This window comes from Botryllus schlosseri, chromosome 12, assembly GCF_051294905.1.
Source record: "Botryllus schlosseri isolate E-star chromosome 12, Bs_hap1, whole genome shotgun sequence".
Taxonomy (NCBI): domain Eukaryota; kingdom Metazoa; phylum Chordata; class Ascidiacea; order Stolidobranchia; family Styelidae; genus Botryllus; species Botryllus schlosseri.
This window is the reverse complement of record NC_137247.1, coordinates 8962228-8989242: the sequence shown is the minus strand read 5'-3', so window position 1 is coordinate 8989242 and position 27015 is coordinate 8962228. Positions and strand designations below refer to the sequence as shown.

General features: G+C 40.5%; 2 long non-coding RNA genes across 2 annotated transcripts in view; one reads left to right on the top strand and one right to left on the bottom strand.

The window, feature by feature from the left end:
• Nucleotides 1–18548, top strand: part of LOC145451940 (uncharacterized) — a 45861-nt gene extending 27313 nt beyond the window's left edge. The window contains exon 2 of the long non-coding RNA XR_013919137.1: nucleotides 18397–18548. This is a non-coding gene — a long non-coding RNA (uncharacterized LOC145451940). The remainder of the gene's footprint in view (nucleotides 1–18396) is intronic.
• Nucleotides 1–27015, bottom strand: part of LOC145451941 (uncharacterized) — a 200702-nt gene that overhangs the window by 127508 nt on the left and 46179 nt on the right. The window lies entirely within an intron of this gene.

Below are 27015 nucleotides of genomic sequence, written 5' to 3'. Positions count from 1 at the left end.
CATTGCCCTGACGAGATTTTAATTTGTATTTTTGGAATTAGTGCATTAATGGCTTACGATAAAGACCAGATGCATCAAATTTGGACGCTTGAATCGCCAGCTCTAGGACTACAAAGTTTGCTGCTTTTAGCCGGCTCTGCAGTACGTTTGTCGGTGCATTCATCCGTGACTCACATCTTGCGCATCTATCCGTGGGTTGGCAATCTACAATACGATTTCAGATCACGATGCTGCATCGTTACTTCGTCTGGCTAACTAACCAGACCACTGGATATTATATAACGTCTTATCTGACAAAGCACGGTTTTGTTTTCACCCCTCATCCTAATTCCTACGTCCCTCGATAAAAATAATATTATTTCTTTAATTATATACTATATACGCAAATCCAACCCGTGCATGATTATAATACTTTTTTCAACGACATACTGCATACTGGAATAGTTCGAAAACGTTTTTCTTTTATTAATTACCGGGTATTTGCGTATCATGAATGAAACATGAATACTTGAATTGTTGTTAATTACGACACTACGGTTGTCAAGGAGCACTGTTGAATTTATGATTATTCAATTACATGTTCAACAGCAGCAATTGTAATTGTAATTGTAATGTAATCGAAGCGTGCAAGGAGTAATTGTAATTGTAATTGTAATTTGATATTTTTAGCATGGAGTAATTGTAATTGTAATGTAATTGAAACATGCATGAAAGTAATTGTAATTGTAATTGTAATTGAACTGAAATATTGTAATTGATCCAACTCTGGTGGCCACACTAAGTATTTTTCTCCTCTTTGCAATCGGACCAATTCCGGCTGTTTATGTGATTCTTTCGCATTGTTCATGTCACGTGGAGTCAACGAGACATGATGAAAAGCTCCGAACTCTTTGCTGGTCAGAAAAATTCGGTTTTAGGTGGATTGAGTCATGGATTGAGTGTTACTACAGAAGATGTGAAACATGCATTGGGCCGGATAAGGATTCTGATTGAATTTACATTGTTGTAATAAATAATTGTTGTAATATTGTATCGTATTGTATAGTTGTATTGTATTGCAGGCCTACTGTATAGTGTTTATAATAATATTTGTTGTAATAAATAACTGATGGGGGGTGTTTGACCACAGCTCGCCATTCGTGTAATGGTATTAGGCCTCAGCGGGAACTTTGAAATGGGTAGAGAGTAGGGTTCAATGTTCCAAAAAGGTAGATACATCGTTATAACGTCCCGCATGAGGTTATTAGACAGCTGTATAGCGACATTGGTAAGAAAAAAAGCATATTAACTGATGGGGTCAATTTGACCCCACCTGACCCATCGTGTAACGATATCCCACCTCAGTGGTCTAGGATGGGTAGAGAGTAGGGTTCCATGTACCAAAAAGGTAGATGCATCGTTATAACGTTCCGCAGGAGGTTATTAGACAGATCTATAGCGAAATTGGTAAGAAAAAAAGGATATTAACTGATGGGGTCAATTTGACCCCACCTGACTCATCGTGTAACGATATCCCACCTGAGCAGTCTTTAAGGAAACCGCCGCGAGAGCCCAGCTCACATATTTTGAATTAATACTTCCTGCGAGATGCCTATAAATAGCGCAGTACACATAGTTGCAGCGGTCGAGTTTGACAACTACTGTGCTAGCTGGAGGTCGGGTAATTTCGAGCCCATATTAGTATTTCGTACTTCCAATACGTTGCAGCCTTGCTCATCCTCATTTCAGCAGTCAAGAGGTGACCAATCTGCAGACTACGGTAACATGCAGCCATTAAACAATAGTCGACCCGCCAAACGTAGTTAAATTAGCGTGTGTGGCGACCGTCAACATGCAACTTGAATTAAAGAATTGCTCCCCAAGTCTTTGAGAGATATGTTTTAAACTTAGAAATTTTATTCACGCATGGCCAGATTCATGGTGACTTGTATTTGACGTTTTTATTATGACAGTGAAATCTGAGCTCCGCCCCCCTTCAGCTCTAACGGTTAATCTGATCACGTTGCCTAAGAATGGATGAATATTGGACAGTAATACATCAAACAACCAATTTTATCGATAGAATTAATTTTCCAGATTAATTTACCTAGCATTTACACTCGCGATTCTAACGTGGGCGTGTTCTATTGCTACAGTTAAAACATTACTATGGTAAGCAAGTTATATGTCAAGAAATCAGTGATGGGACAGAACCAACAAAAGCTCTCCGCGGTGCGAAGTTCCCATTAAACAATTTGACGTTATGAGTATATGACGTCCAGATGGGCCATGACGACTCTCCGCCGGAATACACCTGTATGCTATTTTTGTAAACGAAACACGGCCGTGAATAACAAAAAGGTTGAACACACGTGGATTAGGCTTACTATGTACGGAATCAGTGTGTTATGTGGTCAAGGGTGTACCAGTTTCAAGAAAGGGTGTACCACGACGAAAAATGTTCGGATTTCGGAATCGGTGCGACAATAGCATTTTATTGATATCATTTACTATGAAGTCTGAGCTGTCTATAATTAGTTGCATTGTCGCAGGTGAGGCACGACCCCCGCGTGCCTCACCTTTCCGTTCGCGCTGTATATTTGTAAAAATAAAAAGATTTGACAATAGGCGTTGTTTGATGTAAAAATGGACCAATTTAGTTATTCACGAACATCGACGGTAAATATTAGTATAATAATTGACGGTTTTCACAAGCTTCCTTTACTCATCCTGGCGACAGGTGAGGCACTACCTTCCTTGTCTCCCCTGACCGGACGTCAGCACTGTCCCTGATGTGGGTGGAAATTGAATTGTTGTAAACATATCGCATTGCTAAAGAACAGCATAACCAACTTCGGCGTGGATCTAGAATAACTTACATTTAGTTGAGCACCCTCCTTGTTTAGTCTTTGCTCCTTCCAGTTTATGACAATATCGTTGTTTTTACCAGTTGTAGGATCTATTGCGGTCACATGAAGCAATCCATGAATAGTAATGTTGAAGTAGACTCTGATCTTTGGTTCGCCAGCTAATTGTTCTGGTATGCCATCCAGAACAAATGAGCCGAGGAAATGGTTCAATGCCACCTTCGCCCTCTCCCCTTCATATACCTGATAATATAAATGAAAGCTCATATTTTATGCTATCCTATATACTAGTCACAATCGCACAATGCTGATTATTTTCATCATGGCTGTACAAATTAACTTAGACAGGAGATATTAATGTCACTTGAAATTAGTCTACATTCTAGAAATTAATGCGGTAAATGGAATAAAAGAAAATATTAGGGATGGTGTGAACCTCTGAAAGGTTCAGGTTCGTGTGAACGCGAACCTTTTTGAAAGGTTCTGTGTGAACGCGAACGTGAACCTCATGACGTCACGTGACGTCATATTGCTAATTCCAGCCCTATCTTTTAGTCTAAATTAATGTACACGATACCTAGCGACGACTCGGGCCACATAATGCCACAATGCTGAGGTACATATTGGCGTTTCAAACGTCACTAAATGTATCAACCGAGGCAATCAAATCATATAGTAATCCAATAAAATCAATATCGTCGACGCTTTGCCGACAATTTCGGCGGGGACTTGCCAGGGAATATAAGCATACGTCTTCAAAGTCTAGGCCAGACCGGACAATGCATTCGGCGTCTGATTATTGCTACATTGATATTGAGCAGAGTGTAAAACAGGTTTCTATACTTTCTACTGATATTCCAACAAGTTATACAGCTGTAGTCAACACCTCAATCGCTCGGATTTGGTTTTAATGATAGGCTACAGCAGGGCCGGCCAACCCGTGGCCCGCGGGCCATATGTGGCCCGCGAGAAGGTTTTGAGTGGCCCGCGAGGTCATTTCCGAAATTTCTAATATCATCAAAAATGGATTGCACAGATTGTGAACTTGCAAGGCCAACCAAAAATTTGATTAGTCTGGCCGCAACACTTGAGATGTGATGACTAGAATATCAGTTCCGACGCATTGACAGATTCATCAGCCATTCACATATTGGTATATCTTCGTACACTACAATAAAGCAGAACAATTTGCGGTCGATTTATCAAAGGTAAAAATTTTCTACAAGCTTGGCGCAACATGTTGTCACTCGATTTCTTGATTTTAATATTGTTGCCCTTTTGTGAAAATGGAAGAACACCTAATGTATCTGATTGAGTCTAACTATATTCGCGATTACGAGACAAAGTGTCGTTCAACATATGCGACATTGCGTTTGCGCTCGCAGTAAGACCGTCGACTATGAAACCTAGGCACGAAATGATTGACGCATGTTGGTCGCATCTTTCGATATCGATATGTCCAATGTCCATGCGCCGAATAGCCCTCTCCTCGCAAAATTAGCCCAGCGATATACAACAGGCCCGCAATATAGTCAAATGACAATATTATTGACCTATGAACTTCAAAAAATTTTCGCGCTTTGCGCGGCTAGTGGCCCGCGCGATAATTCGTCAATCGAATGTGGCCCGTTGGCTGAAAAGGTTGGCCAGCCCTGGGCTACAGTAACCTGCTATATTTTTACATCAGAAAACGATATCAATCTCATTTATTGGTTGGATAAGCGTCATCCGCTGACTACATGTAGTGTGTTTTGCTCGTGATGTTGTGTGAGTGCGGCTCAATATCACAGCAGAGAGTCACTAAATATTCACAACCGGAAAACTGGATATTTCGAGCAAACTTTTGTAACAAAGCAAGAAAAAATTTTGAGATTGTCAAGGGGCATGCTCGTTTTGTGTTGATTTTTTTATGCTGCCAGCATCACGCATAGAGTGGCCCGCAGTTGAAATGCAATAAATTCAAATCAAAGATGTAATAATGAAGTGAAAATTGTAATATAGGAAAAAGGTTCACAGTGCAGAACCTACCAAGGTTCTGTTGTGAACGCGAACCTCTAAATTTCCGAGGTTCACACACAGAACGCGAACGTGAACCTCGCGTTCACACCATCCCTAGAAAATATGAAACTCCCAGTCCAACAAAATCCATTCGCATATTTACACAAATGGAAATTACATGATGATTGCACCGCCTGCATTGAAACCAGCTCTCTATCATGTTTATACTACCGCTAATAATATTAATGATGTAATAAGTAATTTAGAAGATAGCCCAGGGAAAATTAGTTTGTCGCAAGCTAGCTGAGCATTATGATTCATGTGATTGTGGAAAGCGCAATTTACATAAAAAGTTAATTGATTATTATTGAAAAACTACTGTCTTTTGGGAAGTTTCAAACAATATGAGGTCGAATATTTTCCATTGGAACGAACGAAGTCGTATTTTAAATTTTAGACTTTGCGATACTATTAGAAAACACTAGTCAACATAATGAAAAATTGAAGTAAGAAGTAAATCGTAGCATCTTGTTGCGCATCACAATAGACAATTGACTATCAAGAAGTCGCATGTGGTCACCAGTTATTCAAGCAGTCCAAACCTAACCCGGTGCGGGATCTTCGTGTGTCAGAACAGCAGTCTGTCAAACCTAGAACTTGTACTTCTGCATTAACGAATTAAATATTCTCCCCAACTCATTGGTATTTCTACCAAGATGAAAAAGGAGTATGAAGCGGTGTAAACTTGCCCTTGCAAAGCGTAAGTAGCCTACAGTAATCATATGTGGCTCATCTCTGGTGATTTTAATCTGTCATGTTTCTGCTGGACCAACAAAGTCGGTAGGCTATACCTATTATCCCCATTTTCAATGATTGTGGGACAGCAGATCAAGATTCCTGGCCAGACTGAATCAGTATTCTCGTTGGAACAGCTGTGTAATATATTAGCATATATACATACATACAGAGTTGGTCAAAGTAGTCACAGTCGCTACTCAAGTAGAAGTAGAAGTATCGCTGGAATTTCTACTCAAGTAGAAGTAGGAGTGGTGGTTCACAAGTAAGTAAGTAAGTAGGTATTCTACGCTTATTTTTGCCTACAAAACTGAAAACTGTCAAGTAGAAGTAGAAGTAGTCTAAAATCATAACTACTTAAGAAGTAGTGTGAGTAGTCAAAATCTACTTCAAGTACTTCAAAAAGTAGAAGTACGTCGTTACTGACCACCTCTGCATACATACATACATACATTAGCATATATTAGTCTTTCCTCCTCTTTAGATCAAATTAGGGTTAATTAAGCAGTTCGTCAAAGCACTAAAGAAAGAGGGGTATTGCTTCAAGTACATCTTCCAGCAATTCCGGAGCCTCTCTTTGATGGATCTCAGATTAGAATGCAGATGAAATATTTCATATCAGCAGTAATAAGCTCCCTGCATGGAATTCTTACAATAATGTAATTAATAAACTACAAACAGTTGGTCCAAATTGGTATCTGCATAATATAGAAACTTGGAGCAATCATGAGCATTTTAGTTCCCTTCCTGCTCAGTTCCTGTTCAGCTATCTTGATATATATCCTGATCATCTTGGTAATTAGAGTGAGGCGCAAAGGAAAAGGTTACACCAAGACATCAAAACAACTATGGAAAGATATCAGGGCAGATGAGATGAACATATGATAGCAAGGTGTTGGCGGAACCTTTCAGAAACATCCCTAATATGTTTACAAGAGCAAATCGTATAAGAAACAATTTTATGTTAACATGAATTGTTATTATTTTATTCCAAGAGATTATTTTGAATTTACAATTGGTGCTTTATATGACATAAAATTGATTTAACGAACGCAGCGTTATTTGATTATTGCAAGTAGATACTTATATGATTGTGAGTGATTAAGTACAGGATATCTTTGAAAGTCTTCAATTGGCATAAATCTAATACCCCAGAAATTCAATGGCATTGCTGCATTACGGTTTAACACAGTGTGTACAAATAACAATTGAAGATTCAATTTCCGGCCTATAACAACTGAGCTAGTGTTTGTTGGAATGTTAGCGGCTCGCGTACAGTTTCGGGTCTTATATGATAATGTTGCCCGCGACGACAGTCTGCGGCAATCCCCTACTATACTTGCTTACTACGTCAAATCGTTGTAGGTTATACTTTAGTTCCTTGTTTCCCTATTATAGTCACGCGATAAACATATGTTCCATTACAAAGGCCTTACATTTTTTCCTTCAGAATCCCGCCTTGTAATAAGCTGCAAAAATAGATCAAAGATCCGAATTGAGATTTGGGAAGACATTTTCGACCATGATCATTAACACGATAGAACGGAGTTCAAATTTAACTGATGTTTGCGAGCATTGTTTACAAAGGGCTTCTACGCCCAACATGCAGCAAGAGTTCAATTGAAGTTGTTGAAAACTTTGATCGGCCACATATGTCTCATTGACTTAACAGCTTTTGACGTAGGCCTATAATACGTTATTAAATCCACTGAATGCTGTTTTGGTTTCTATTCTTTAAACCCGTGTTTCCCAAACTTTTTGAGCTACCGCCCCCTGGACAACGAAAAAAGTGTCTGCGCCCCCGACCCCCTCGCCACGCCAGACTAAATCATAAAATGAAAGTTGTTCTGCATTTATTACAGCTAATAATGAGACAGATGAAGCTGGTGTAGCCTATTATTATAAAAACCATCCTGGTCATATCGGGTTTGAGTTTTGATTCTTACATCTCCAGTCTGATGTCCCGTACTATCAAGAGCCAGACCGGTAGCTCATGCAAGCTTTAGAATTGAAACACTTCACGTGTCGCAAAATCTCGGTGAAATATTACGAGCTTATCACAGAATGTTGACAGAGTCATTTTCACCAAAATCAGGTTTCATCATTTCTAAGAACGGATTTATTCTCCTCATAAACTTTGGAAAATATGCGTGTCAAGTCGAAGCGATATCGTTTCTCGCAACCAGAATGCCGGGTCGAACGCCACGGTCGCAGCACGGTGGAAAATTTCCGATCGTTTGAGATTAATGAAAATCACCCAAGACGCTGGCGTCAATGTGGCCCTGGCGCCAACTTTGGGACCTACTGCTTTAAACTTAAAGTTGACTTTAAATACGATTCCTTGCAGAGATGGATAAATACGGGAACAATGTATCAATTCGGAATTTCGGCCCACCAGGTAGGCCCTACTGTCTAACACAAATTCCTTACATGCAGCAGCAGAATCATGGTATATACACATGACTGCAGAATAGCTCGTGACATCAGCGTGTACTAAAAGGTGGTGTGGACACTGACGATGGATCCGATTCGTCACGCTCTGATTGGGTAATCGATTCTGTTATCGACGATAGCTTTGCAGCGTTGATTCAATGCAGAAGTCGCTATTGTTATTTGTTAAGTTTGAAGATCTTTTATATCGAGATGGCTGTCAAGATTTGGTGTGGTATATCCTAATGATGTCATCTAATACTATGCCGAGTTTCAAAGCCGATACTCAATGAGTAGGGCAGTAATTTCGTTAGCAAAGTCGGGTTTGTTATTGTCGATCTATCTGAAGCAGTGATTTAAGGTACAGTTTTTCGATTTTGAAAATTGAAGAAAAATTTTTCGAAAATTGCAGCCGGTGCCAATCGGTTTATGCGAAAGTCGTAATAATCGGTATGAGCCGATTTTGTTGGTGTTATTTATGATCGTGATCGGTCACGAAATATGATATGGTATATGGCAGTGGTCGGGAACCTATGGCTCACGAGTCATAATGGCTTTTTTGTGTATAAGATATGGCTCATTGCCAAATATTTATTTTTGTCTTGAATTGATCAATATTGCAGCATAACTTGTCCGTAAATTTTCATCACGGCCAGAATATTTATACTCGTGACAGAATCAACATGTCTTAGAGAGGTAATGATAATGCCGTCTTCAGGTTTAGGGGCTCGGGCCCCTCTTTTAAAAATACTCAAATTCAAGTTGCTGTCGCGCCGGCGACCAATGTCACTCGCGAATACGATGTACCCGGCTCGAAATCTTGTATTGCACGATACGCTGATTGATCAAAGAGAAGGGCAGACATGGCGACGTCCATATGACAACGTAGTTTTTAAACACGCATTGTCTTCCTGATCTACGGTGCGAAATAAACTGCCGTGGACGTTACATTCACAATTATAGAATCGAATACAGACAACGTCATAGGTATCCACGTTCTTGATTGGTTAATAGCTATGCAGTACCGGCGATAAAATGTAGGCGTGTAGCACAACGTTGTATGTTACCACCGAATACTTTGAGATTTCAGAAGTCGATCAGTATTTGGATTTTCGGAATCGTTAAATTCGATTAATATTAGATATATAAAATTATAAGCTATTTTGATGAATTGCGTTGCCAACGGCGCGGCTTGGCCCGTCTGTGCCTTATCTCTCGTTTGGCGCTTAATTTTCGAACAATATATATGCAAATTGAGTGATTTTGGGAGAAAATGCTTAAAATCTTGTCATTCATGAACATCGATCGAAAATACCAATAGTAGCCTAATTGAACGTTTCACAATTTCGCTCACTAATCCCGACGACAGGTGAGGTAGCCTACTGCCTCACTTGCCTCCACTGACCCGACGTCACTAATGTATCACAGCTTGGAGTGGGTACGGATATATACTGCTGTAGTGGCCATGTTTAGTGTTCTCGCATATTAGGAGCATAACGACGAGCCTACGTTCTCGTAACTCAAGTTTCGCATGCCTAAATAAGGCAACCCGCATGATTAGTACGAGTTTTATACTGAGAAAATCATGATCCATGACGTCACGGAATTTCAATTGTTACGTAACAGTTGATTGGCATGTATGGTTGTTTATGAGTTAAAACGGAAAATAGGGCCAATATGGCTCTGTAGACAAAAAAGGTTCCCGACCCCTGGTTATGGTATATCTTGCTACGGCATAGCAGATTTTACGTGAAAATCGCTATTGATATCTGTTGATATTGACTACGTCCTGTGTGTGGTTGGGAGACAAGATTTCACATAGTCTATTTTGATTATATTAGCTAACGACGTACCAAGTGTCAAGGCTATGACTTGATGATTCAATTATCCAAATCGACTTTTTATATAGGTGTGCGATGAACCTCAAGTATAGCCTACGCCCTACAGCATAGCATATTTTACGCTAAGTCGCTATTGATATACATTAGCTTTGACGGTGTTATGTACAGAATTGCGAGACAAGATTTATCATTGTATCAGTGGCGGCTCGTCCTATAGGGCAACTGGGGCATTGCCCCACCTAAAATTCTGTTTAATAACAATTCTTATCCATTTATAGATCTACAGCAATCTATATATATCGAAGTCACAGCGAAAATCGTATTCTTCTTGTCCTTTCGCTTGTAAATGCCCATATTCAGTGAAGTCTCTGCAAAAATCGAATTCTCTTCGTGATTTCGCTTTGCGAATGCCTAGCCGGGGCATGCCCCGGTAGCGCTCATAAAAAGCGTTCACTGGCTATTCTCTCAAAGCCGCGCACAATAAAGAAACAGTGATTTACTCTCTCCTATTCATAAAATTACCGAGCAGGTGGGGCAACACAGCCTGGTTGCCCTTAAGGTGTGATGTAACAATCGCATCTATATCTGATCTCGGTTACTCTAGTCGACCTTATCTGGTATAGGTCGATTTTGATGGTGTTTCACACCATGATAATTCTTGAAACTTGGTATATCATGTCGTGATGGTGGTATTTAACACTGTCCCAAGTTTCTGGGTTTCTACTTAAAGTTTCGGGTAATAATTCCGTTTCCGAAGTTGAGTGTGTGCTGATCCGTCATGTATCGCAAACAGATTTTACTCAAAAGCCGGTATTGGTATCCATTGAATTAGACGATACCGAGATCGGTCATGTCATTTGGTACGGTAAGTTTTAATGTTAGTATCGAACGCTGTACCAAGTTTCAAGTTTGTCAATGAACTATGTTAGTGGTAATTTCGTTTCCTAAGTCGAGTGAGAGCTGACTCGTCATTTATCGCAAACATATTTTCAGAGGTGGTCAGTAACGAAGTATACTTCTACTTTTTGGAAGTACACTAGTAGTTTTCCTCTACTTCTGGTACTTACTGAAGTACATCTGCTTTTCGCTACTTCTACTTCTACTTCGTAATATTTTGTGATCTACTTACTTACTTTTCGCTATTTTCAGTTTGTCAAGTAGAAGTAGTTTAATCACCCAATACGAAAGAAAGTCTGAGGAATTTCGGGGCTGTTTGCACGAAGTACCAACATTTAATATTCCTAAAAGTCAAGTGGAGCCCAGAAATGTTATTGATCTTCGCACTCAGTAGTTAGGGAGTGACAAATATGTGTCCATGAAAGTATCAGTGATAGTGAATATAATGTAGGTACCGGAATGCTCGTTCCGCTCACACCGCATTGTCGCCTATATCAAAATTTCGTCACAGTACATACGGCCCACCATAACGTGTGAGACTACCGTTTCGCAATCTAGCAATTACCTATCATATCGTAATCTAGCAGCCCATTTCGTTTCTTGCTAATCTGGGAAATCCAGCTTTTATGACCGTTAAACCGGTTTTAGCAGATCACATTTGAAGCTGTATGGACAAAAGACATGAAATATATTTTCCGCTTTTTAGAAGTGGTTTTGTATTTTGCTTTCAATTGTGAGCATCATACTTTGAGTTCTAACTACTTTCAGTTCTGTTGTCTGCAGAACATACATGTTGAAGCATGAAAGCAAGTGCAGCAATTCTTCTATTTTCCGAAAATAAAACTACACTAAATAGAACTTTTATGATCCACAATATTTGTTATTGACGCATACTAATCACGCAAAGTTATGAAACCGTATCCGATAGAGCTTCTACGTATTGCTCTTCGCCTAAACTTGGGGCATTATAATATGGGGTAGGGCGCCATGCCATGATATTCGCTAAAACGGGGTCTTCTAGTAAACAAAGGGTTGGTATCGCATTTTCATATCAATACTATAATTTCCATCCCATGATGCGACAGAATGCTTATTCTGTTGATAATTCACACCTTCTGGGATGCATCAATACAAATCAAGCTCTCCGCACCTTACGCATAGCTCAATTCGCAGCTTTTGACAGTTCTTGCGAACAAATTAAGACTGTTTTCAAAACTACTTACTTACTTGAGTAGATTTAAAGTCAGTCAATTCTACATCTACTTCAAGTAGTTTTAGGTGACTTATGGAAGAAGTACTTCTACTCGTACTTGAGTAGATTTTTCTCGCCGCTACTTTTACTTCTACTTGAGTAGCTTTCTGACTACTTTGACCACCTCTGCATATTTTACGCAAAGCCGGTATTGGTCTCCATTAATTTTAACGATGCTCCTTACCTAGATCCGTCATGAGCTTTTGCGTGGTATGTCTTGATTTTAGTATCGAACGCTGAGCCAAGTCTCAAGGTTGGCACTCAATGATTAGGGCAGCAATTTCGTTATCAAGGTCGAGTATGGTAGAGATGTGCGCTGATCTGACACTTAGCCTACCTAACGCATTGCGGATTTCACGCAAAAGCCGCTGTATCTGTGTTAACGCTAACCGTGTTCCATACTGAGATATGTGATGAGATGATGATATCATAAAACAGTTTACTAACATCCTCGGTTTGCATTCAAATATTTACTTTTATTTTATATTCTCCAATGTCAATTTCACCGTGAAATTGAGGCCTTCAGGCCATTTGCTTACAATTACAACCCCTGTCAAGCGCGATAGCTGTTTCTTTTTCGATGGCTGCTAACAGCTGATCGCTTGCAGCCTATTCCTCAGTAAATTTCACGCAAAATTCGGTGTTGGTCTGTTCGTAATAATTTTGACAGTGTACCATACCGAAAACGGTCATGAGGCTACTTCTCGATGATTTCATGTAACAGTGTACCAAGTTTTCGGCTTTCATCCTCGTATTTATTCGGTAAAATATTTTCCAAAGGCGATTTTGCAGCAGACATATAGACACTATAGACCAGTGGTTCTCAACCGCCGGTCCGCGGACCGGTGCCGGTCCGCGACGACATTCCTGCCGGTCCGCGAGGTATATTGCAATTTTATACTTTAATTTCAAGATGCAATGTTGAAGGCTTGTCCTTTGATAAAATAAATAAAACATATAATTTTAAACTGATTTAATACTTCGTGAGGTAACATTAGGGCCGGAAACATGTTCGATTTGACTTAAAGTTCAAGACGTTTCATTTGACGACATGCGAGCGACAAATACAGAACAGATACGAGCTCACTCGCCTCCGTAAACAGCGAAGTTTGATCATTGGTTTTCGATTCATTTATTTTGTGCAGGACCGTAACTGGGGCACCCCAAACCTCTCAATTGGAGAGGGGCCGAGCTTGAAAAGGGCCAAAAATTATTTCGCAAATGAACATGAATCATAACGTTATATTTGAAATTTTTTCCAACATTTTTCAATTTCTTTTCGGGCTTTGCACGATTTAGTGTCCCTAAATGTCTTGCTTATTAGGTGCCATACCCCGAGAAATACGCATGATTTATAGGCATTTCGGAGTCGGCCATTACCGCACCACGAAGTATCCACATAGAATGAAGTTTAGGTTAACATTATGGGACTCCGAAATTTTGCCCAAAATTTCGACCGCGAGAAAACCGCTTCAGTCGTGAATGATCGAAAATTTTCGCTGTTGTCGCGATAAGCTACGTAAACTCTCTGCTTACGCTGAGTAGAATGAATGTGATCACAAGTACAGGTGAAAACATCACCCAAGTGTAGGGTCTTGAGGCGAAGCCCCCGAAAGTTTGGCTTATTGCCCTGTGGGGGCTCCAAGACCAGCGTTTTTGGGGGAGGGCTGACGAAGTGCTTTTTCGGCCCGGATTTACGGATGGCTGTTATAGCTGCTGTAATGTGTTTTCTTGTGGCACGCATTGCATTCGTAGTTGCCAGAGAAGCCTGCGTCTGGTGGCAGTGGGCAATAAGCAAGGTAGCACGACAAGGTGCTTGGTTCGACTCCGATACGCTTCTTCTCTTGATATTGGTAAAGAGAAGAATATTATTGGAGTTGGCGTGGCAGTTTAAAGCCACGGCCTTCGGCGCGAAAGACTGTAAACGACTCTCGGCGGTAGCACGTTTATCTGGACAAGGCAATTTTACCTCGAGTCGGCAGACTCATTACCATAAAATCACATGAATGCCATCATGAATATAATTAAATACGATCAAAACCCTCCAAATGTCACTCTCTAGCATAATATAATTGTAAAAAACGGTTGCATAGTGTAAATTCTTGCTTCATTTCAATTTTGACAGTTCACCGGTCCGCCAGACATTTGTTGAAATTTTACCGGTCCGCGAGGCGAAAAAGGTTGAGAACCACTGCTATAGACCAGTGATCGGGAACCTTTTTTGCCCGAAGAGCCATATTGGCCCTACTTTTTCCATCTCAACTCCCAAAGAGCCATACATGTCAATCAACTGTTACGTCACAATTGGAAATTCGTGACGTCATGGTAGCACTAATTCTAACTCACTACATGAGATTCCTCGTGTGCGTCACATTTTCTCAGTAAAAGCTGGTATTTATTGTTCGAATATAAAGCTCGAAACGAGGGGTAAGACGCAGACGGGCCAAGCCTCCACAAAGGATAAGGTAATTCCTTGTATAAGTAGCTTAGAATTTATTATAACTGATATTAAGCAAATGTGACTGTCACACTGATTCCAAAAATCTGGGGCGGAGATAATAAAGTCAGCTGATCTGGGAGAATGCCAATCATGTGATTAAAAATTGCTAATTGGGACGCATCTCAGGCGGAGATAATAAAGTTAGCTGATCCGGAATATTGCTAATCGTGTGATTAAATACTGTACTGCTAATCGCGACTCATCATTCATCAAGTTGGAAAGGTTACGCCCGATGGTTAGTCGAGGTGTCCCGAGTTTTAAATCAAGTGGCGTTATCTGTTGCATCATAATGCGAAAACGCGTTAAAGGCCACCAGTTGTCAATTTGTTGAATGAAACAGCAGCCTGATGATAGCAAAACTGCCAATGTAATATGTCGAATTATCATCATCGCGAAATGAAGGTCGTGTACAATTCGTTCCGTAACGCTAAGAAATGGATTATAGAATATTGGTATCGCTCTGCAATCGCGGGTACATAATTACTTATAATTAGTGAAGCTATTACCTAGGAGACCATCATTATCAGAAATATTTGTGCGTAGGAATGGTACGCAGTTTTTATCGATAACAAGTTATCTATAGTTTGTTCTGGTTTGATAAATCAAGAGGTGAACACTAACTTTTCGCGCTGCGATCAACCGGTTTCCTTAATCGTGGTTGATGAATCCTGACGAACGCGATAATCGATTTTTATGTCTAATGCAACTTTATTATCTCCGCCCTAAATACTTCACCATTCTCAAAGTATTCGACGGTAACATAACGTTGCGCTACACGCATAAATTTTATACTACACAGAACGTGGAGAAAACGGAACGTGGATAGCTATGGCGTTGTTTGCAATTCGAGTTTGTAATTGTGAGTGTCACATCCACAACAGTTCATTTCGCGCCGTAGATGAGGAAGACAATTTGTATTTGAAAACTGGGTCTTGAAATGGGCGGCGCCATATCTGCTGTGCTCTTCGAGTCAACGTATCGCACAATTCATGATTTCGATTCGGATACATCGCCAGGAGGTTCGAGTCAGTAGTCATTTCGATGGCGTGGGTTCGAATCCCATCGCTGCCACCACGCCAGGATACAGAGCCTGTACTACCTGTTGCACCACGAAACGATGTCACCACACGATAAACGTTTATTACAAAAGAGACCTCTTAACAGCACGAGTAGTCGTTATGCCAAGCAACTAAATAAACGGCACAATCGGAGAACTAATCATTAGCGTGCCAATTAACAGGTGCCGAGATTCGGCTCCAGTATATTACAAACAATACTAGCGCATGGAATTTGCGAGTGATATTGGCGGCTGGCGTGACGGTAACTTAAATTTGATGATTTTGAAGAGAGGGGGTCCGAGCCCCTAAACCGGAAGACGACATTGTCTTTACCTCTCAAAGACATGTTTATACTGCCACGAGAATAGTTATTTTGGCCGTGATGAAAGTGTACTAACAAGTCGCTGCGATATTGATCAATTTAGTACAAAAATAAATATTTGGCAAGGAGCCATATCTTATACCCAAAAGAGCCATAGGTTCCCGACCACTGCTATAGACCGTAAGCCGTCTGTGTTGTGAGACAGCCTCAAGGCCAAAATTTCCTATGCTGTACCGGGGCCGAATTTCCGAGGCTGCTATTCGTATTTCTTCAGAATTATGTTTTGGATTCAATATGACATGTCCAATCTATGAGATAACAATTGCGTAAGTGTCGGAACTCGTTGACCTTTCCAGTTAGGCTGCGAGTTATAGTAATTTCAATTTCTGCAGATAATTATTCATGAACCGTGTCGAATCTTTGTTCCGTACGTCGTTTACGCAGTTACCACACTTCAAGTCACAGCTCACCGGCAGACCTCTCGCGGCACATCACTGTTGTCTGGAAGTTCGTGTTACCGTACCATCAAGTTACTTGTTTACGTGGAAAACGCCATTGTGACGTCATCTTGATAAAAAGTCGCTTGCAGCCCTTGCCCCACCACCCGATATTGTCACGAGCCGCCACTGCATTGTATATCTTGTTTATATCAGCTAACCACCATGCCATTCTACAAGCCTGTCACTTAAAGATTTGTGTAATCATTGCGTTATCAAAATCGACTATATAGGTGTGCACTGTGCACTGAACCGAAAGCAGCCTCTACCGCATTTCAGTTTTACTCAAAATTCGCTATTGATATGTATTGATTTTGACGATGTTCAATACGGAATTGCGGGACAAGATTTAGCATGGTATATCTTAAATATATCAGCTAACGATTTTCGAAGTTTTAAGGCGGTCACTCAATAATTAGGGCAGTCATTTTGTACTCGAAGTCACGTATGTATACTAGGTGTTCGCTAAAGTGAAATTATACTACCGCATAACATATTTACGACAAAGTGTCTCATTAAAAAGGCCACTTTTTATCGCTCGTTTTGCTTTCAACTATTTCACTAAAACCCCTCTCGGCTGAACAATGTTGTTGGGAATTTGTATTAGATAACTAGAACAGCTATACTAGTGCTTGGATGGCCAGGTCTTAAAATCTGTTCTGCACTCATATCCAAAATACAGCGCATTTTTCGCGAGTTAAAAATGCTTGCTGGCAGAAATCGTTTTTGAGAGCTGACACAAGGGTCCCCGGAGGCTCCAGTTTCTCGAAAAGATGAAAATCCCACATGTTTGTGTTGAGGCTTTTGCCTTATGTCTTTGAACATAAGGTGCAAAACGATCAAGGAGAGTAGGCACATTAGAGCTCGCTAACTTATGATTAGAGCCCGACCGATTATCGGCTCGCCGATAATATCGAGTCGATATCACGCTTGGAGAGAAATATCGGTATCGGCCATTGAAGGTAAAAAAATATCGGCCATTTTCGTGACGTCACAACATGGTGGTAGGGAACACGTGATGACGGTAAATTAAAAAAATAAATGGCCAAGCTGCATATAGTGCATACTGCATACAGGGCAGTAGGCGTGCCCATCTGAAAAATATTATAGATAACTAACACTGAGCTATATATATTATATAACTAACCACCGTTATGCCCCACTGACTTCGTGGGAATCCCCCTGCAGTAATCGATCAGCAAAGACAGAGAGCAGCTGGATGGATAGTTGTCTGCAGAAGATTTCAATCAGCAAGAGAAACGAGAACTTCAATCATGCTGGACTGAGCCACGTGATGATAGGGAAAAGCGTCGCGTCGAAGCATTTCTCTGAAGATAGTGCTATTGGTTCCGTACCAACAGAGCTAATTATACCAGTAATGTATGAAGTCGTCTGACCGAGGCCTGCGGGGTCACCATGATAGAAAATATGCGAGCATACAGGACAAGAAAATCAAGCAAACGTGGAGTAAAGCCAATAATTGATACGAAAATTTTTGATTCCATGATGACATTGGCCAATTCTGACAAAAGACCGTAAAATATTGATCAATTGATGGTTGAAATGCTGGACATGGTTTAAGGCCCAAGGGGGATGGATGGAGCAGTTGCAGACGTGGACATTTTGAGTTGTTTTGCACATTCTCTTCAGCTATTTGTTGATGATGTGCTGAAGGCTCCAGGTGCACTTCCAGAAGAATATCAATATTTGGTGAAACCATTGAAGGAAAGATCCCCTGCAAGGGAGCGGTAGAACCGAAATGAAGAAAGATTTTCAATTCTTGCTGTGACACTAACTATGGTATCAAGTGAAAGACTGCTCACTGTGTCTAGTAGCCTACTATATACATCATTTATGGAAGACCACAGAAGTTCACTCCTTGGAGAAAGGGCCGAGAAATTGTGCTTCGTGAACTGTAATCTGCAACTGCTGGATTGGTGCTTTTGATATATTTTTATAGTCCCTAGATCATATTTTTCATGTTCAAGCATATCAATGGCTGTAAAGTTGTTGAAATAAATGCTCTGAGGTGTTAAATATGGGCCTTGAGCTAGATTCCATATCTTTTGAATATCGGCTGAATATATCGGGGTTATCGGTGGAGGTACTGGATATCGGTCTTATCGGTATCGGCTCAAAAATCCAATATCGGTCGGGCTCTACTTATGATACATTGCTCCAACGTCTGTCTCGCGAGTTTATGAGAAGAGGAAATAAACTCACGATACTGTGTGTTCTACTCTTTAGCCCAATGAAACTCGAGAATTCATAACAGTTTAATGATGGTAAAGCAGCCGCAGACATACGTCGCGCTTGTTTGCCCACACCAGTATACGCGTAAATGGAGGTGTGTGACATTGCATGCAATGTGTTGGTATACAAACATCGGGGAGTAAGCCTTCGATCCACAGACATTATCATAGCCGGTAATTTTGATGCAGATCGAATGTCATCACACCCGATAACAATGTCATATTAAACTACCACCAAAATCTGACCTTTCGTGGCATGTCGCGACCCGAGCCTCACCCATGAAAAGGAATTCATTTTTAATATTACAGTTGTATGCTACGACGTTACGGGCATGTATGACATAGAGAACGCACACACCACCACCACAATTCTACCCAACAAAGCTCTAAAAACATGTCTGACGCACGCGATTTCAAATTAGAGCAATGTAAATTCCTCTGCGTATCGCAGTTGCACTAGTGACTACTCAGATTGCAAGAACGGGACTATTCCGTGCCGACAACGGAGCATATCCAATCCATCTCGAAATGTTTGGCCATACAGCATCGGCCATTGTTAGATCGAAGTTTTGTCGCCGCTTATGTTTTGGCACATCCTTTTATCAGTGGCTGGTTCTCTAATACTTTACGTCTTCATGTGCCCCGACGCAGAAGGGACTGGCCTCGAAATTAATGAGTCACATAGGCCTGAACTCACTCGTTGCACATTTTTACACTAGTCATCCCAACGGCATCCAACCATGTTTTCCGAAGAAAGAAAAACAGTCGAACAAATCTTATCATGAATGCTTATAATAAATCCATTATTTTCTGCGTGACTCGTTTATTGGCTACAGTACACAACACAGTGACCTTGGATATGTAAAAACGATTGCAGGATTTTTTGCAATAACTTCAATAAATATTACATACATATTACCAGATATGCCTGGCACCGTGTCGAGCCAAAATTATATCCTTTGCGGTCCACACCTTAATAACCCTTGAAGGGGTAAAAATTTGCCTTACAGTAACTTGCAAATGTGAATCTCTGATTATGGTATTTACTACTATCCTCGTGCCTCGCGCTAATCTAACATATGAAAATATAATAATTATTTAGCGAAAGAAAGCAGAAAGTCTATTTGACGTAATTTTTCCAGCCTGTCGCAGGCTCAGACGGGCTGATATACTGTATGTCTGCCACTACACCAGCTTCCAAACCAAGCTTCTGGTTACGTAATATTTATAGTGCGAGAATATTAATTCACTACGGCTTGTGAGAGCTAAGATTATATAGTGGTGCGTCGAATTAAGTTTTTACAAATGCGTCACAACTACAAAAGTTACACTGAACTTGAATTTCCTATTAAGTTTTTTGAATTGTTCCACGTCAGAAATATTAACAATTAATCACGATTTTCATTCGCATTCGATCCGGATTTTCATTCGCACCATTCGCACCACTTTGTGTGTGTGTGTTTTGGTATTCTTGGTGTTTGTCGACAACTATGGTCATTTACACCAGGCCGATATTCTGCATTATTTTCCGTAACTGCCGACTTATAGAACGACCAACCTCTGGGCTTTTCGTAAGACACCACTTCCACGGATGAGGTGGCGAGGTGGAGCCTAGGTAAACCTCCAACACATAGGTGTTGGAATTCTGGAGTCGAGCTCGGTCGGACTCGAACCCGCGTCATCTTTGTTATTCGCACTGCAGTTTTGTTCATTCGCACAAGCGCGAACCGTCACACAGGTTGAAAAGCACTGCCCTAATCATTCAATGCATTGAATAAAAGTCTTGAAACTAAGTAGCCTACATCGTAAGCTGATACAATCAAGATATATAAAGCGAAATCTTGTCTCCAAACTCTGTGTAGAACACCGTCAAAACCAATACATATGCATAGCGAATTTTGCCTAAAATCTGCTTTGTGGTAAGGCTTCCTTCGGCCCGACGCAAACCTATACACAGTCGATTTGGGTAACGTATTTATTACCCAAATAATTGAGTGACAGCCTTAAGACTTGTCGACCCCTTAGTTGATATATTCAAGATATACCATTCGAAATCTTGTATCCCAACTCCGTATCGAAACTCCGCCAATATCAACAGATGTCAATTGAGACTTCCACGTAAAATCTGCTATGCGGTAGGCTAGTGCCAGTATAACGCACATTGTCGATTTCGACAAGCCATTGCTACCCTACTCACTAAGTGACCAACTTGAAAGTCGGCAAAATGTTTGATGACATCGTCAAGATCCAGGGGTTGGCAAACTTTTGAGTTCGCGGGTCGCATTCAACATCTGAATTCATTCGCGGGCCGCACTATATAAAAATGGGATTATAAGTATAACCCAAAACGCAATATTGATATTTGATTATATAGTGAGGACACAGAGATAATATATGTGCATCTTTAAAACAAGCGAAACATTGCTTTGATGATATCGTACACGCGTCAGGAACAGATAGTGGCGACATTTCATAGGCTGGCGGACCTCAATAACCAATTTGTCAAAACTATAGAGATGAAAGTCGGTTGGCCCGATTCTTAGAACAGGATTGAAATTAAAATCTGTGAGTACGATCTGTTCATAGATATACTAAATCCAGGACTCACAATGCTGTCATTATCATAATCATGTTAGCTTCATACACACTTCTACTATGTGTAGATAAAATATAAATACCCCAATTCTACGCACACAGAAAACGAACCTATACCTAAGACACGGCCGAATCGTTTTTTCATAAGCACATAACTGAAATAATTAAAATGGGATGACCAATCTGAAATCTCACTCATGATTGAAATTATGCCAATCTCGTTGCAGCTATCCCGCTGTGATATTAAGTATTTAACTTAGATCAGTGGTTCTCAAACTTTTTAAGACACACCCCCTTATGATGGTGAAAGATTTCGTGCCCCCTTAACGTAGCTTTACCATGTTTTGTAATCGAGAAGGAAGACACTTTGTCAAAATTTTTAGACTTAAAATACCGAGGAAAAGTCATGGAAATTAGTCCATTTTTCCCACTTCGTAGTTGAAAAAAAGGTCAACTTTCTCGCTCAGCGCCCAGAATACTTTTTTATCTTCACTTTATCAGGTGGTTGACTAAATAAAAAAACGAGGTCAACTTTATCTCACCTCCCGAAATAGCCGCCTTAGCGTTTGATCAGTGCTATTTTATGGTATCCCGGTCGAATTTTGCCCTGTGTTTAACCAAAATTCTAACAAAAGGACAAAACCTCAAAAAGGAGGATATTTAGGAATCATCGGAGAACATTTTCAAAATCCCGAAAAAGGAGGACAAATCATCCTAAAGGAGGACGTATGGTAATTAACCCTGCCTTATCGTCATAGCTAAAAACGCAATGACCCCGAATTGGACATAAATCACGCCGAGTACGAAAAATATTTTCAGTTCAGCTCAGCTTCGCGCCCCTCTTCAGATGCTTTCACGCTCCCAAGGAGGGCGTGCCCACCAGTTTGAGAACCACTGTATTAAAATTATCATGATGAAATAATAAGAAAATGTTACTCAAGTCCCTGCATTCATTCGATTTTTAGTACGCTTTCTATAATACTTTTAAAAACTTTCTTTTGACTCGCGGGGGCCGCACAGAACAGTGTCGCGGGCCGCATCTTTCGCGTTAAATTGCTGCTTCAGATGGATCGACAATAACGTACTCGACTTTGCTAACGAAATTACTACCCTAGTCATTGAGTAACGGCTTTGAAACCCGACATAGTATTAGATGGAGCTGGGCTAAATCGATTGCCCGAGTGATTTGATTCTGAATCACGTATTATGCTTCGAGTCGAATCGAGTTTTCGGGAAATACTCATTATGACGTCACAACAGAATATACTATGTCAAAGTTCAAATACGTACCTTTTATGCCACAACAAAGAACATATTGCCTGCTATCCGTCACATTAAAAATACTTTGGTATTTTTTCGACCATACTGTTTTCATTATAAATTAAATTTTTTAATTGGATCTGCGGAGCCTTATACTTGTTAGAATTGAACCAAATTTTGTGCGCAGCGTTTTTTAGGGTAACCCGACAATTTAATGCCTCAAAAGCTGGAATCCAGAAAAAAGTTATTTTTGAACTGCCCTTGTACACCAGAGTTGGATCAATTGTAATTTGTAATTAGCTGAATGTAATTAATTACATTTTTCCATGTAATTGTAATTGTAATTGTAATAGTAATTGTTATGTTCGTGTAGTTACGTTGGTATCGTTTCAGCCTATTTTGTATAGGACTGGTAATAAGCGCCAATCATTATTTCCTCGTGTGCCTTGCGTTGTATTTATACCCTGTGTTCTGTCATTTACGGGTCTTTCGTTTAACTGAACTCTGGGTCGTGTCGCCTGTCTAAAGTTATTCTGCTGTATAATATACCAATTTCATATTGCAACCTCGTCGTATGAGTTCTTGCTCAAGCAAGATCAAGAACATAACAGTAATTGAAGCATTTCTATGTTGTGTAATTGTAATTGCAATTGCAATATGATAAAACTTTTGCTGAATTACAATTTCAATTACATTGTAAAGGAAACCTGACCATCACAACATAAAATAATCAATCATTTATACGTCACACCAGTCGAAATCGGGTACGGACCAGGATGACGACGAGGGGCCGCAAGGCATTAGCACACAGTCGCCACCTGTAATAATTAGCCTATTCGATAATAATCGTTGGGTAATAATTTTCATCTGAACTTGCCCCAATGTACAGTGTGATAAGACACAATGCGCTGTAACGAACATGTAGGAGGATGTCGAACGACACGCATCAGCAGCGATCCTTATTTACTCTAACATCCGCCTCGGCCTAGAGTGCCCGATGTCACAGTTCTTTTCGATGTTGATCTTTTTGAAGCCACGGCCCTTTCAACTAGTTCATTCCATTCCTTATAAGTGCTTTCTTTCTTCGGCTCTTTTTCTAGGCTTTTTTGGGGAAGAGGAACCCAGATGAAGATCAGACGGGAATCAAACCGGGTTCACCAGCTTAGTAGGTGCTTATCGTTACCACTATACGCTATCTCCCCCGCATGTACATCGGTGTTCTATGCGTGCCGCGTTATAACTAGATAATTCAGCCATGATAAACTGTTTCCGATACTTCAGTAGCAACAGAAAACTTCGTGAATTACAATATATAGGCTAAATCAGTGGTTCTCAAACTCGGGGCGTGCCCCCTTTTGGCGGCTTGCCCTCCTCGGGTGGCGTAAAAGAATCTGAAGGGGGTGCGAAGCTCCGGTTACCGTAATTTTTTCCCGCGCTTAGCGCGATTCACCTGCATTTCATAGTTATTGCTCCATGTATAATCCGAATTTCATATTGGAGAATTCTCTCATCAACAGCCATAACCTTCCATACCATCAAACTATCTGTAAAGATTGCTAACATTCTGGTTTCATTGTGTGATATTGCGATAAAGGGGGCAAGAAATATTTCACTGTCATACAGGGGGGCGTGTCTAAAATGTTAGAGAACCAGTCGGCTAAACTAGTCTCAATATTTCAAAATGGATTAACAGCAAATACACTCTTCTGAATCCTTTGCTGAATCATTTCCTAATTTCTTTTAAAAATTTTCCGACCAGTACCGAGGCTTGCAGCAACAACTGCAAAAATAAATTCAAGTTTCCAACCAAGGCGTCATCAAACTTCATCACGTATTTATAGAGATGTTATCCCAGTCTTACCTACAATCTTGGCCAAATTTACTGGGGCCAGACATTTTCGCACCCTAATGTTCATCAAATGCAATCTAACAGTTTCCAAGCAAGTGAAAATGTAAATACGAACCAAAATGTTGTAATTCGTAGTTATCAGGAGGTTCTTTCCTTTCGCATTTATTTTAATTTGACACACCTTATCCGATATCATCCATATCGCTGACGTCTTACCAATTACATTTCATTATCCTCATTCAGATCTGAGTAGCCTAATCGTTTGATTAAATTTCATTGACTGCCCGGTGTAGCCTATTTGCTGTTAGCCACTCAAATTTTTGTTTGTTAACAGTGGCTTGAAACATTTTTCTGTGTTTGTAGTTTAGGAATTTGATTAGGAACTGTTCGAATACGTTCGAGTTTTTTTTTAATTAAAGGGTATTCTGCGTATCACGATTGAAACATGAATAGCTTGAGATTGTTGCTAATTACGTCGATACTGTTGTCAAAGAACACCTCTCTACCGCATCAATTACATGTTTAGCAGTAATTGTAATTATAATTGTGTTTGGAACAGTATCCCACCGGCCATACGACAGTCGACGAGCATCAGTGTTGGGATCAAGTCACTACCTTCGAGTCACGAGTCATTTCGAGTCATTGCACATTTTGACTCGAGTCAAGTCAAGTCAATCGATTTTCGAAGGTGACTCGAGTCAAGTCACGTCACTCGATTTTTGGAAGTGACTCGAGTCAAGTCAAGTCAAGTCACGGGTCAAGTCACATTTCAAGTCATGTTGCCTTTTCGAAGTATGAGGCATGCCTACGCCATTGCATTTTGCTAGCTGTCCGAAACACAGATTGACTGGTCATTGATTTTGAACCGATGAACGAATATGAAGTTAAATATACACGTAAGACGGCGCTGTATCTCTTACATATTCGTAGAAATGCTAAACTACGCAAGTATAATTGCATAGCCTCAGTTCTTAGTTACCAGCCAAAATAGAAAATAGATAAACGAATTGATAAGATGCAATACATTACCCATTTACAAATGGATATGATACAATTCGAGCCTGCGCCAATGATCGAGGACTATATAAACTCTCTTCGAATTTAATTTCAATAAAACAAGAGGTTTGGATCAGGTACCGAGAACAGTAATAGACATTTTTCTATTATAGTACTTTACTATATAATACTAGTTTACGACAGCGTAAGCTGTAAGCTTCGATCACTTCGTAAGCGGTCAATTTATTTGTGAGAGAACAATGTAGGCCCAGTAAAACGCACGATCATTGAATAATTGGTCGTTCTTACGGGTTACACCAGCGTGTCGCGAACAATTCGATTGCAAGATACAGTGATTTTTATCGACAGCGATTGCTTGATGACTTGAAATTGACTCGTGAATTTTGCTTCGAGTCACGAGTCAATCCATATTTCTGATTCGCCGAGTCAAGTCAAGTCAAGTCATTTTCACAAAGTGACTCGAGTCAAGTCAAGTCATGCGAAAAAGGTGACTCGAGTCTGACTCGAGTCAAGTCATGACTCGAGTCATCCCAGCACTGACGAGCATGTCTAGTTGTCTACATTCAAGTCGAAATACAAGCAATTACTACTAAATAAATACAGTCCATTCTCAAGATTATCTGACCACGACTGACCTATCGATCTCGCTTCCCATGACATGGTGCCCTATTTCTTGTCGCTTACTTGTTCTATACTATCTTCTTTACTTTCATTCGATGTGCCACTGGACCAACGACACAGGTATTTATGTATGAAATTCAGATCCAAGGTGAATGCTGATTTGCAGCACCCGTGGCGAGAGCAGCTTCTCCAGTTATCGTGGGAGGAACAATGGCCAAAAAGAAAGCAATTCGTTTGCTTCAATCAAATTACATATCGACCGAATTGCGACGAAAATGGAAATGGTCTGTTGCAGTTGAGTAAAATAACCCATCCACCTTGGACGTTGCGTCGAGCACGTGTAGATTTAACATTGACGAGTCTGCAGTTTAAAGAATGTTCCTCATGGTTACCGCTAATCAATGAACATATCTGTAGACGATTCCCGGGATACATGCAGATTTTCACTGACGGATCAAAAACTACGACGGGCGCTGCGGCGGCGTTTTATGTATCGCGAACTATCAACGGTGCAACCACTATCGTAAAGGAATCGAGTTCCTTCACTATAGAATTGGTGGGAATAAGCTTAGCTCTACAATGGGCTGTGGAAAACAGCAATACGAATATACTGATACTCGTGGACTGTTTGAGCGCAATTCAAGCGATTGACAATGTGTATGGGCGATCCCATCACCTCGTCGCACCAATTTTACAGACGATAGTAGTTAATATGATCGGTCGTGAGCGGCTAATTTTTGTATGGGGTTCTTATGGGCGGGGTGGTGATTCGCCTGAAAACCCGGGGTGGTGACTCGCCTTTTTAGACCCTCCCCTCTCGGCGGTGAGTCGCCATGTGTTCTTATGGGTGCGGTCGTGATTCGCTCTTTCAGGTATAGCTCGTGGCGGTGATTCGCCGTGAAAACTCGTGGTCGTGACTCGCCTTTTTTGCTATGGGCGGTGGCGGTGATTCGCCTGTCGTGTATTCTTACGGGATCTGTGGTGA